Source organism: Gekko japonicus, unplaced genomic scaffold (assembly GCF_001447785.1).
Source record: "Gekko japonicus isolate JY-2015 unplaced genomic scaffold, Gekko_japonicus_V1.1 scaffold697, whole genome shotgun sequence".
NCBI classification, from domain to species: Eukaryota; Metazoa; Chordata; class Lepidosauria; order Squamata; family Gekkonidae; genus Gekko; species Gekko japonicus.
In genome coordinates, this window is record NW_015160230.1 from 174,993 (window position 1) to 189,318 (window position 14,326).

Here is a 14,326-nt window from a genome sequence, read left to right on the forward strand (position 1 = left end):
TGGGCCACGCCTAACACCTTTATCAGGCACTACGCCCTAGACGTCCGCCAGTCCACCAGTGACAGTCTGGGACGTCAGGTTTTATCATCGGCTAAGCAGTAAACACCTGACAGCACCCGCCTCCAGGTAGGCTACTGCTCGCTAATCTTCCATTGGTGTGAAGCACAGAGACCACGAAGAAGATAAACAGGTTGCTTACCAGTAACTGGTGATCTTCGAGTGGTCATCTGTGCATTCACACCACCTGCCCTCCTGCCCCGCTGCTGTCTTCTTCTACTTGTTTTGTTAGGAGATTGATGCACGGCGGTTGGTAGGAACTGGCGGGATGTTCGTGCCTGCCCTTCTGGGCATGCTCACTGGGGGTCCTGAGCATGCTCAGTTGGGCCAGGCATGAAAATCCTTTTAAGAGAGCTTGCTAGGCACCGGCAGATCCAGCGCAGGCGCACTAGATCCCATTGCTGTGAATGCACAGATGACCACTCGAAGATCACCAGTTACTGGTAAGCAACCTGTTTTTAATCGTAACAATTATAAACATCATAAAGTGCTAAGGTACTAAAACAAAGTTGATAGTAGTAGTAAAAATAGTAATAGCAGTCAACAGGACATGTTGGATTAGTCAAAAGGGAATGGTCAGTGTTGTGATTCAGCTGATCCCATCCCATTATACTGGAGAGCACAGGCCGGAGGGGGCCTAAACACAGTACAGTAGTTACACAGATATGGCTCCTAATTAAAGGCCCTGTGGAAGAGCTCCGTCTTGCAGGCCCTGCGATACTGTAGAAGGCCCCGCAGGGCCCTGATATCTTCCTGGGAGCTTGTTCTACCAGAATGAAGTCACCACTGAGAAGGCCCTAGCCCTAGTTGAGGCCAGCCTGCCATCTTTGGGACCAGGGAGGAACAGGTGATTTTGGGACCCTGAACACAGTGCTCTCTGGGGGACATGTGGGGAAAGGCGATCCCTCAGGTAGGTAGGCCCCTGACCATATAGGGCTTTAAAGGTAAGAACCAGCACCTTGAAGTGATTTTGGTATGCTATCGGCAGCCAGTGCAATGCTTTTAGCACAGGTTGGATGTGCTCCTGCATAGGGAGACCCATCGAAAGCCTGAATGCAGCATTTCGTACTAGCTGTAGCTTCTGGATTTGCGCCAAGGGCAACCCCATGTAGAGAGCATTACAGTAGTCCAATCTCGAGGTGACCATCGCATGGATCACTGTTGCTAGGTCATTGCGTTCGAGGAAGGGAACTAACTGCCTAATCAGCCGAAGATGGTAAAAGGCAGACTTGGCAGTGGCTGCTACCTGGGTCTCCATTGTTAAGGAGGCATCCAGGAGCACTCTCAAGCTACTAACCCCCAGCGCTGGCACCAACGGAGCTCCATCGAAGGTCAGGAGTGGGATCCCTAACCCCGGATCGCTCCGACTCAGGCACAGGACATTCATCTTCATTAGATTCAATTTCAGTTGGCTCCGTCTAAGCCATCCAGCCATGGTTTGTAACACCAGGTCCAAATCTTCCAGTCTTGTGTCAGATTGACTGCCCAGCACCAGATAGAGCTGGGTGTCATCCGCATGTTGGTGACACCCCAGCCCATGCCTCTAGGCAATCTGGGCAAGGGGGAGTGTGTAGATGTTGAATAACATTGGGGAAAGCATCGCCCCTTGGGGCACTCCGCAGACCAGCAGGTGCTTTCGGGACGACTGTTCGCCTACTGCCGCCCTTTGTCCCTGGCCCTGAAGAAAGGAGGTAAGCCACTGCAAAGCAGACCCCTGGACCCCAGTGCTGGCGAGGCGGTGGATCAGTAGCTGATGATCGACCGTGTCAAATGCTGCCGATAGGTCCAAAAGCAACAGCACTGCTGATCCACCTCAATCCAGATGTCTCCGGAGGTCCTCAGTGAGGGCAACCAGTGCCGTCTCCATCCCATGGCCTGGGCAAAAACAGGACTGGAAGGGATCTAACATGCATCACAACAAGGAACAGAGTTTCTTTTTGCATGAGAGTTCACAAGGTCTCACATGCCATTTTGGCTTGCCTAGACAGATCTGGACCTGGCATTCAATCAGACTGAGCTGATTGAAACTGAATCCGATGAAGATGGATGTCCTGTGCCTGAGTCAGGGTGGCCCGGGGCAAGAGGTCCCACTCCCGACGGTGCACCATTGGTGCCGGCGATGGAGGTTAGGAGCTTGGGAGTGCTCTTGGATACCTCCTTAACAACCGAGGTCCAGGTAGCAGCCACTGCTAAGCCAGCCTTTTGCCACCTTCGGCTGGTCAGGCAGTTGGTTCCCTTCCTTGAACACAACAACTAGGCAACAGTGATCCATACAATGGTCACCTTGAGGTTAGACTACTGTAACACTCTCTACATGGGGCTGCCTTTGACCCAAATCTGGAGGCTTCAGCTAGTGCCCAATGCAGCTGCCAGGCTGTTGTTGGGTCTCCCTATGCAGGAGCACATTCAGTCTGCACTAAAAGCACTGCACTGCCTGCCTATAGCATACCGGATTCACTTCAAAGTGCTGGTACTTACCTTTAAAGCCCTTTATGGTCAGGGGCCTACCTACCTGAGGGACTGCCTTTCCCCACATGTTCCCCAGAGAGCATTGCGGTCAGGATCCCGAAACCATCTGGCCCTTCCAGGCCCTAAAGAAGTCAGGCTGGCATCAACTAGGGCCAGGGCCTTTACAGTAGCAGCTCCATGCTGGTAGAATGAGCTCCCAGAAGATACTAGGGCCCTGTGGGACCTTTTACAGTTCCACAGGGCCTGCAAGATGGAGTTCTTCCACCAGGCCTTTAGTTAAGGAGCCGCACCCAACACACCAAGGCCTTGGGCCCAATACCATCACCGACAGCCTGAGTTCCGCCAACACTAAATTGTAACACCAACTGCATTTACCAGTGTGTTGCTGCTACTCTGCGTTCGCCATCGTTGTTACTAGCACCTTATGTTGTTTTAAGATTCAATGGGTGCGTTCAGACGGGGCATTTACAACGGTATAGGTGCCGGTTGGAATTGGTGTACTTACCGGCGTTCACACGGCAAACCTCTGCCTTCTGTCCCTAACTGTTGCAAAGAGCTTTAAACCGTTGTATTCTGCCACTAGGTCCCCAAGTGGTGGTATCCTGAGTGCAACGGTTGTAATCACTTTAACCCCCCCCCTGTTTGCTCCCGCTCGCGCTCCCCCCCCCCCCCCCCCCCCGCCATTTTTTTTTAGGTCAGTAATATGCGCTTGGGGAAGCTTCGCCCCGATGTTTGTTCAAAAAAAATAAAGAAAAGGTCCTTATTTTAACGTTTTAGAAGAGTCCGGGACCTCTGGGAGGTCAGTTTGCTCTTTATACTTTAAAGGTAAGTCCTCTCTTCAGGGCATGCTTTTCTGGACGGGGTGTTTTGCGCATGCGTGAAGATCGCCATTCTGTGGATGGCTGCCTATGCGCATGTGCAAACTGAGTAAAAAACAACAACACCAAACCGCCGACGCCTGCTGTGTGTGAACGGGCATACAGCGATGGGCTCCGCAGGCTCAGACCTCCCTTTTGGCCGAAAAACAGGCGTGAGGACCAGGCAGAGTGAAACAAGGAAAAGGTTTATTTTATAGGAGGTCAAACAACAAGGTGCAGAATAAGAACAGTAAGTGGGTGAAAAGAAATCAAATGCCCTAATGCGTATAAATATATACTGTCCCTAGCTCACTATTCCAAGTGACACTAGACTATTCACCCTTCCCTCAGGATGAGAGTTTCTTCCTGCAGCAGCCTTCCTTCTGGCTCTGCCCTCTGGAAGAGAGAACAGCCTCTGCTCTGGCACCAGCCCTTTTGTTCCCCAGCCCTCTTCTTCCCTATTGGTCAATTTTGGCTCCAAAACCTCTCAGGGGCTTTTGGGAGTTGTAGGCCCAGCCTCACCTACTGCTAGCCAGGCTCCCTGGGCCTAGTAGGCCTCTGGTGGCACTGCCCAGATCACGACACAATGCTTTTATTGTTGTTTTTAGCTATTGCATATATGTAAGCTGCCCTGAGCCTGCCTTGGCGGGGAGGGTGGAGTATAAATTGAATAAAGTAAAAAAAAAAAATCTCATGCAAAAGGTGGATGGCCTATGTGCCCCCAAGTTTAGAATTATACACCTAGGTTTCATGACCCCTCTGTTTAATTGCAGACTAAGGGTTAACTAATCTTTAATTGGGATTGGGAAACTTGATTTAAATGGGGGTCTCCTTGTTGTCTCTCCCCCCCCCCCATATTAAAATCTTTCCACCCTGCAGGCATTTTCTAGAAAGTTGCCACAATGAAATATACTCCATGTATCATGAAAGTGATACTAGAGCTTGTATTTATTTCCACAACAGGCCTTATTCCTAGTCAAATATAAAGACTCAGGAATCTCAGTGCAAAATACATTTACACTTCAAAAGAGACCAGGATACTGTTGGCATAGAAAAGAAAGGCACCACAACTTAGGTCACACCTTATATATGTAATAAGAAAAAGTTGTAGAGCAGCCCTTCTTAGGAGCTGAACAGATTCTTCCTTCTGCTTGCTGCTGCCAGGTAAGCAACTCCTCCAACATAGCCAGGTATTTTTCTTCATGCAGGGGGCCTCTCATGTCTCACGATGGCCCATCTGGCCATCAAAAAATTTCCCAGGCTCCAGGCTCTGCTCTTGCTTCTATTATCCTATATATTGAGGGCTGAGGGGAGCAGTATGCTTCCAGATGGTCTTGTAAAGGCCTCTACCTGGAGTAAATTGCCTGGCTGCAACGGATTATGCCTGGCATGGCAACAGCTTGCCTGGCAGTGGAACAGAGAAGAAGAGCTGTGAGGATTTCTTTTCGCAGGTTGTATGCAGAGAAGTGCAGACTCTTCATCTCCCTTCAGTTTATCTGGCAGTTGATTTTCTTGAAAGAGCAGAGGAAAGACCCTTTGGAGTTCTCAAGGCGTTTTTAGAATTGTAGCATGAGAATCTTGCTGCAGATGTCATGTCTAGAAAATAGGACCTGGGAGGGAGGCCCTGCCTGCTGGCTCACTGGTTTCATGTAGGGAGAGTGGTTAACACCTCTGGTTTATATAGCAGCTACTAATACTACTGTCCTCCAGAAGGTGGAAGCATTGCTACTGGCTTGTCAGAAGAACTGCAGTATGAGATAAGAGTTTAATGGCACCTTTAAGACCAACAAAGTTTTATTCAAGATCTGAGCTTTCATGTGCATGCACACTTCATCAGACATTGAAATGGAATTACAGATCATAGTTGTGTATATAGATGGCTTGTTAAATTAGCATGCAAAATAGTGAACATATTTTTAACAGATCAAAAGAAAGATAAGCTGGTTTCTGATCATCATCTGTTTCAATTCAGCTGGGGTGGGGGGGGAAACAACAAGAGTAAGAAACATGTTACAACTGGAGATTGATGTGTCCTAATTTGTGAGAATCCCATCCATAGACCCCATCCATCTCCTTTCTAGCATGGAAGCGAACTTTACAACATCTTGGCTGTGTAGAGTATTTTCCCTTCTCCCTAAAGCAGAGAACTACATTTAAATCTACCATTCCAAATTACATTACGTATTCAATTATATTCTTAATTGTTAAGAGCAGTAATAACATTTTGTTTCACTACAACATGGAGTTAACTGACAGAATCTTTTTCCTGGGGTATGGTGTTCTGTCAGAGATCACCAAGATATTGCATTGCATTACAATCAGTATTATAATATACTGTTTCAAAACAAGAAAAAAAATCCAAATATAGGGGATGTATAGCCCTACTTGGTGAGAATACATATGTTAGGAATGAATGAATGAGCATATGTAATGGGATGTATGAAATGTACAGGACAATTTGTATTTGAACCATGTGGAGTAAGAGGTTGCTGGCCAATGTGTTTCTAGATGGTAATATTATATATGGCTGGGAACCACTGGCTCTCAGACCTTCCAAGGTACTGTGGTATGTTAAGTTTGGAATTATCTTTTGTGTAATTAAGTTTGGAATTATCTTTTATGTAATTAGGGCATTCAGAGTGATGTACAACATTCTGCTAAAACCATGTAATAAAAATACCTCTGATCTTGCAGCAAAGTTTTAAAAGATCCAGCCAGACTAGTCCACAAATACATTTATAAAGAGAATTCAAGCTGCTACTGAAAGCCAAGCAATTCACTTATGGAGTATATGGAGACCGTAGTCTCCCTCAGCCAAGACTTTCCAGTACAAGAACTTCTAAGCATCATTTCCACCATCTGATATCCCTTTTGGAGAACTGTGGTTATACAAGTATCACAAACTGCTGCATCACATGTAATCAGGGCTTTTTTTTGTAGAAAAAGCCCAGCAGGAACTCATTAGCATATTAGGCCACACCTAATATGCTACACACACAGTTTCTGTCAGAGCTCTCTCAGCCCCACCTACCTCACAGGGTGTCTGTTGTGGGGAGGGGAAGGGAGTTTGTAAGCTGCTCTGAGACACCTTTAGGTAGTGAAGGACAGGGTATAAATCCAATCTCTTCTTCAAAGGGGAAGCATACCTCCCCAATCAGTCTTTCCTTCTCCAGCCAGTGTTCTTTCCACCTTTCTTTCTCTTTTTCCCTTCCTTCCTTCCTTCCTTCCCCCTCCCTCACTTCCCCATCTATTTGTTTTCTTTGTTTCTCTCTCTTTCTCTTTCTACTTCTTTAATTCTTTCTTTTCACCTCTCTCTTTCTCTCTCTCTTAAACAAATAAATATCACTGGGCAAATAAATATCATTATCAATATCTGTTTTTACCCCTTTTGTTTTTATTTTGGGCAGTATCAAATATGCAGATGATACCACTCTAATGGCAGAAAGTGAAGAGGACCTAAAGAGCCTCTTGCTCAGGGTCAAAGAGGAGAGTGCAAAAGTGGGCTTGAAGCTTAACATCAAAAATACTAAGATCATGGCATCCGTCCCCATCACTCCTTGGCAAATAGGAGGGGAAGTCGTGGAAGTAGTGACAGACTTCACGTTCCTGGGATCCCAGATCACCGCAGACTGTGACAGCAGCCATGAAATTAAAAGACGCCTGCTCCTTGGGAGGAAAGTGATGGCGAACCTAAACAGCATGATAAAAAGTAGAGACATCACCCTGCCAACAAAAGTCTGCATGGTCAAAGCAATGGTATTCCCAGTAGTCATGTATGGCTGCGGGAGTTGGACTATAAAGAAGGCCGAGCACCGAAGAATAGATTCTTTTGAACTATGGTGCTGGAGAAGACTCTTGAGAGTCCCTTGGACTGCAAGAAGATCAAATCAGTCAATCCTAAAAGAAATCAACCCTGACTGTTCCCCGGAAGGCCAGATAATGAAACTGAAGCTCAAATACTTTGGCCACCAAATGAGAAGGGAGCACTCACTGGAGAAGACCCTGATGCTGGGAAAGACTGAAGGTCAAAGAAGACGGGGACGGCAAAGGATGAGATGGTTAGACAGTGTCATAGATGCAACGAACATGAAATTGAGCCAACTTCAGAGGACGGCGGAAGACAGGAAGGCCTGGCGGGATCTGGTCCATGGGGTCGCGAAGAGTCGGACTCGACTGTGCGACTGAACAACAACAAAAATCATTTAATGTAAATATAAACGTGTAATATTTGCCTTCCGGCTCTCAGACATCTGACATTTATTCTATGTGGCTCTTATGCTAAGCAAGTTTGGCCACCCCTGACATAGCTGAATGTGTGAAAGAATGTTAGTATTTGTGAGTGGAATAGTAGTTGGGGTACTGAAGTGTTACTTAGGTATGTATAAAACAGTATAGTCTATTTGTAATATGAAAGATTTTCATGGCAGGTATGCCAAAGAATGTTATGGATAAGGGTACAGGGTCAGGGGAGTGGGACACACGATGGGCTTCAGAGGATTATGGGAACTTGGGCAGCCCAGGTTCTAAAGAGCTGGCTCCTGAGGGGCCGAGGGTTTATCTCCCTCACCCACTACCCTAAGTTCTAACTGGAAGCTGTTCTCTGTGGTCTCAAGCAGAAGATTTGTCCATCTCTCTGGGTGTCTTTACACCAAGGAACAATGCTGGGGTGTGAGCTACTGAGGAGCAATGGAGTCTCTGCATAGTTCATGATGATCATAACCGTGACAAGCCTGTGTTTTTCTTTATAGCATATTTGTCAGTGGAAAGGTCTTATTAGTGACTGACCTGATGATATTTGCTTCAGGGTAGGCCCCCAAGGGACAATGCAAAGCCACTTTAGACGGCAGATTCTAGCGAATTCTCATGCCCTCAATGCCTATCTCTCTGTGCCATTAACCAAAAAGCAGGAAAAGTTGTCATTTTGACATTCAGGTGCAAAAGTGTGTCAAACTGGCAGCTAGAATTAATCCTTAACGCACTCAAACCCTTATAGATGCAAACCTGAACTTGCGATTGTCACCAAAGCATGTCAAGCACCTATGCACCTCTACCCTGCTTTTCAGCTTGACTGGCATCCACGGTGTCTTATAATTAAATCTGTCACCTTTTTAAAATGTATAGCCACAGTTGCCAAGATACATTTTACATTAGGTAAGCAATCCCAGAAGCTTTTTCAAATACTGTAGTTTCTGATAGGGTCTGGTAGAACAGTGAGAAACAGGCCTGTCAGTTGGTAGAGCTGAATTATGTGTGTGTGGGGAGGGGGAGTGCTCCATTTTGTCAATTCTCTATCTGTGTGCATACATACAGCAGTCTTCCAGCTGCTGGATCGTACCCAACTAAGGCTTCCCTCCTGGAAGTGCTCCCCTACAAAACACAAAAGCAGATGACTGCTTCTGTGCTTCTTCTGCAGGTAAAGGCCTGGTGGCACACATGATTACAACTGCTTCATAGCAGAGACTGACTTTAAGCCACTAGAATGCATAGACACAGACACACTTAGCAGGAGGCCTGCTCACTAAGGCTTATTACACAGTATAATCCAGCAGTGGCCTTCTTGAATGTCTTCGTTCTGCTTTGAGTTTTTAGCATTTTCATATTTCATATGCTGTTCCTCAGATCCAAGGATCCACCTGGATGGAAGGATTTCTGTCCACAGAGAACAAGTTCCTCACTGCCTCCCCTCCTGCTGCAGCCCCAGATGTTCCCCTGAAATGCTGTTGTCCAGCATTGGGCTTCAGTGGGAGAGTGGAGGCAAGAAATCCATCTGCAAAAACACTTTGATGGATCCAAGTCCAGGTTAACTGGGCAATCCAGAGCCGGAAGTAATGCTGCTTCCTCAGTGGTGCGGAAGATTCTAGTTTGCTTACATGAGCAGCAGTGGACCATGCGGAGGCTCCCATGCATATGTTGTTCATTAGAATGCTTTGCTGTGCGTGGGCAAGTATTCCTAGGCGATTTGCCTAGTGTGCTTCATCTAGTGCTGAAACGACCATGTCCGCTATTTAGTGCAGGGTCATCCATTAACAGGGACTTGGATTTCCTCCAAAACTAGATGTTGCCGCAGCTCCCCTGTCCAGCTTTGGGTTACCATCGCCCTGTGTTCATTGCTCTAGGTACTGTTAGGAAAGCTGAAGCTCATAGTGATTATGGTTCACAATGCTGTCTTATTTGTTTGTGATGTAAATATTTCTGTCTTGTCCTGGTCAGCACAAAGCCAGGAAAACCTCCTGTCCTGACCAAATTGCACTCTTGCATTTCATTAAAAGAGAGAGGCAGTCTGGCCAGCTGAAGTGAAGCCCTTTGAGAGTTTCGTACAAAGCCTGTTAAATGCTTTAAGAGGTTGATCTTGTTAAATCTGTAGTTAGAAGGGTTCCCCTCCCCCCCAAAAAAAAAGTTGACCAAATTTTTTTTGCACATGAAAGAGCAGCTGGGACTCAGAGAGCTGGGACAGTCTTTCATTGGCCAATGGGTGTCCACCCATCTGACTGTGACGGGCCCTTGCTCACTGGCCCCCTCTGATCAGCCACACTGGAGAATAATACCAAGTAGAAAGAGGAACAAAAGGAGCAGCTTGGAGTCTCCAATTTGTAATTCAAAAACGGGGGCTGGAATTCACATTCCTACTTGCTGCAGGCTGAAGGGGGAGGGGAGGGGAGGTGTAGGAGGGCATGGGGAGCACGATTGAACCATCTCCAATGGCTGCCTACATTTTCCTCCCACAAACATAGTGAGAGGGAGATAAATGAACACACTCAATCCAGCAGTAAAAGCTGTGGGAAGTAGACTTTTTCTCCTTTATTTTGGAAGGTGTGTGACAGGATAACTGAACAATGTTAAGAATGAAAATCTGTAGGATGCAGCAGATTAATCTGGCCTGCACTGTGGGTCTTGGTTAATGCAAGCTTGGTAAATATCAGTGCCAGCAGTAACTGGCAAACAGCATACCTCCAGAATGATCAAGGGACAGCAGAGTGTTAAATCAGCAAGTGTGCGTTTTGTGGGCTGAGTTTGTTTGGCGCCGGGTGAGTTACAGGGCACAGAAGGCAGGCAGCCTAGTGCCCCTCCCACCAAAACCCACAGAGGCCTCCTCTCCCCAATTCAAAAGACAACCCTGCAGGCACTTTGATAGTTCTTGTCCCAATGCAGCATGAAGATGCACATAAAGGAGAGGCCTAAACTGGGGCCTGGGAAGGGGAAAACTGCAAACTTTGTTTAAGGCTCATATACACTTGGTTCATGTGACATTTGTCACATCTTGGTTTACATTTTGTCACTCGACAGATTCAGTGGCATATCCATGGCAGCACAGCCATCATGTTCAAAGGATGGCATGAACAGGGGTGGACTTTGTTAGAATTAAGTGTGGGACTACTTTTGGTGGTCATGTCTGCCCTCAAGGTGACTTTGCTTCCATCTAGCACAGTGTTGGATCAGTGTCTGGAGGGAACTAAGGTGGGTTTTTTGCCATTTAGTGGGGTGACTCTAAGGTAAACTAGGCTGCGTCTTGTGGGATTGTTATGAGAATTGCAGTACAGTAGCAATCAATCCTTCTGTCCTCAACTCTTCTCTAAATACAATATTTCTTTACTTCATTCACAGCCTGCCTTTCTCATTGATAGTTCAGGTGGATTGTGCAATCAAAAGAACAATGCAGTCACCCCCTAATCCTTTTGTGTGTGTATTTGTGTGTGTGCACACCTGTGCCTTGAAGTCACACCTGACTTCTGGTGATCCCCTACTGGGCCTGGGAGGCAAGGATGTTTAGAGAGGTGACTTGCTGTCTTGCCTCCACATCATAGCCCTGGTATTCCTTGAAGGTCTCCCATCGGCCCTGCTTAGCTTCTGAGATCTGACGAGATTGGCCTTTTGGAAGCACAAATCCTTCCCAGATCCCTTGTGCTAGTATGGCTTCCCTTTTAGAGTCACCTGCAAAATAAAGCTGCGATTAAATTCAGAGTACAGCTGTTGACCTGTTTGGGGAGGTGCCTGCTTGAATTCACCAAATGAAGGCCTGATTCGTAAATGCTTCCCATGTGGTCAGTTCTGGGCAGCTGCAGGATAAATAGCTATCAAGGGCTTTTAGCTATCTCTGTAGTTGCCCAGTTTAAATATTGTCTTTGTCCATAGCAAGGCATACCCAGGAATGACTAGTGTGGTATACTAACTAAGGGCCACACATGCAGTCGGGCTTGCACATGGCCAAGCGAACAGGCAGAGCTTCGCAACTTACCACAATAAACGCGGAGGATCCTAGAACAGGTCAATCGGTCAATCTGGATCCTAAGAGGGACCAATGGTTATGGGTACACTGTAAATAAACGAATCACGGGTGTTGGGTGTGTGTCAGGACGTGGCCAGTACCGGCATTTAAACGGGCCCCCGGGGCCGGCATCTCATCTCAGTTTTTCTTCTGCCTTTAATAAAATATGAGCTAATCACTACAATGCATCTGGACCCAGTACTTTATACTGGCGATGAGGATGGGATCCCAAGAGCACGCCTGAGCAGCACTGAAACCCGGGACTCCAGAATCCGCATTGAGCAGTGCATCGCACACCGAGGACCCGCTCACCGTGCCCCACATCGCTTCGCCAGTTATGTCTGCTGCTCCGGGAATCTCCATCTTTGACTCAGTTCACCCCAAGTTGTGGGAAGCATGGGTTGAACAGCTGAAGTACATCTTCCAGACCCAAGGTATGAACAATGCCGCCAAGAAGAAGGCATAGCTGCTGAGCATGTGCGGAGTCACCATGATCCGCTTGGTCCAGGGCCTCATCATTCCCAAGACCCTGGAAGCCACCACCTACAAGGAACTGGTAAAGGCCCTCATGGACCATCCAAAATGGCGATGCGCATGGACTTCTTTGCGCACACCCAGAAACCCGGAGAATCAGTCGCCGACTTCATGGCTGAAATCCACAGACTGGCAATTGACTGCGAGTTTCCTGCCATTGAGGATGCCCTTTTGAACCAATTCGTTTGGGGCGTCCAAGAGTCAAAGTTCCACAGGAAGCTCGTTGGCCTCGAAGACATCAAAATGGACAAGGCACTCTGAGTAGCATCTGCCTTCGAAAAAGCCCAACGAGACCGCCCAGCTTTCTCCACACACTACGTGGCAGCCGCACCTGCCTCCGATGCATCAGACGAGGATGACGTCCTCCAGGTACGCCGCCCCAACCGCAGAGGACCATGGCTGCCATCTTCATCCATGCCGCAAGCCACGAGGGCAAGTGCCCAACTGCCGTGTGCCAGCTGCGGAGACCCGCATGAACACTGCTCCTGCCATTTCTGGGATGCAACCTGCCGGTCCTGTGGCAAGATGGGACACATCACCCAGGCCTGCTGTTCCCACAGAAGCAAGCGTCAGCAGACGACTCATCAGGAGTCAACAGATCTACACACCACGACAACCAACCAACATCATCAGGTACTAAACTTGCCCGGGATGCCCCAAATAAAAAGACGTGACAGTGTTAATAGAAGGGTCACCCTAAGAGATGGAATTACATATGGGTTCCTCCTTCTCCATAATCTCGGCCGAAACCCTCAATAGACTCTGTCCACGGGGGGATCCCTTCTCAAAAAACTGGTGGGCTTGACCCTGAGGGACTTCCAAAAAAACCGGGTGGCCATAAAGGGGTGGGGCAAGTTCAGGGTGAGGTACAAGGACTTTAACGGACGGCTTGATTTGTTGGTGGTAGAAGGAAGGCTCACCAGCCTACTTGGGCTATCATGGTTCAGGCCTCTGGGGTTCGGGGTGACTGGGGTGAACCAAGTACGGTCTCAGGACTTGAATGCTGTTTGCGATGAGTTTCCCTTGACCTCGACCCCATGGTACGGCCCATCTGCATGAAGGCCAGGTGCACCCCATTTGCCCTACACCCAAAAATAGATGTGGAACTAGATCACCTGGTGGACCAAGGCATCCTGGAATTGGTGCCACACGCCTTATGGGAAACCCCTATTGTGACACTGGTGAAACCCAACAGGAACATTCAGATATGTGTGGACTATAAATGTACTATCAATAAAGCCCTTTAGGATCATGCATGTCCAGCCCCCGTCATCAGCCATGTCCTCGCCTCCCTAGCAGGTGCAAAAATATTTGGCAAACTGGACTTGGCGCAGGCATATCAGCAGCTCCCAGTGGACGATGCCACCGCCAAAGCACAAGCCATTGTGACCCACAGGGGGGCGTTCAGGGTTAGGTAGCTGCAATTTGGGGTTAGTGTCGCCCCGGGGATTTTCCAAAACCTAACCTACTTAAATGAATCCCTGGGGTCCAGCCATTTTTGATGATGTTTTAATCGCGGCACCCGACGCTGAGACCTTCACTGTGCGACTGCAGACTGTCCTCCAATGATTCAATGATGCTGGCCTCAAAGTGAAGCATGAGAAATGCTTCCTGGGAGTGCCGCGGGTAGAGTTCCTGGGGTTTGCAGTTGACACGCAGGGCATCCACCCCACAGAGGACAAGATTCAGGCAATCGTACAAGCGCCTACCCCCACCGCCAAGGCCGAGCTTCAGGCTTTCCTTGGCCTCTTGAACTTCTACCATTCCTTCCTGCCCCACAAGGCCACCATCATGGAGCACCTCCACCGCCTCCTGGACAAGCATGCACCCTGGTCCTGGGGCCCATAGCACACTGCCGCGTTCCAGGTGGTGAAAGGTCTGTTAATGTCAAATGAGGTCCTAGCACACTTTGATGAATCCCTTCCTGTGGTTCTTGCATGCAACACCTCACCATTTGGGGTAGGAGCGGTCCTGGGGCACCAGCTCATGGACGGGCAGGAGGTTCCCATCTCCTACTATTCCCGCACCCTGTCCGCTGCTGAGCATAACTACGCACAAATAGACAAGGACGCCCTGGCGATTGTGGCGGGAGTTTAAAAATTCCACAATTACCTGCATGGCCAGGCCTTCATGGTTGTCACTGACC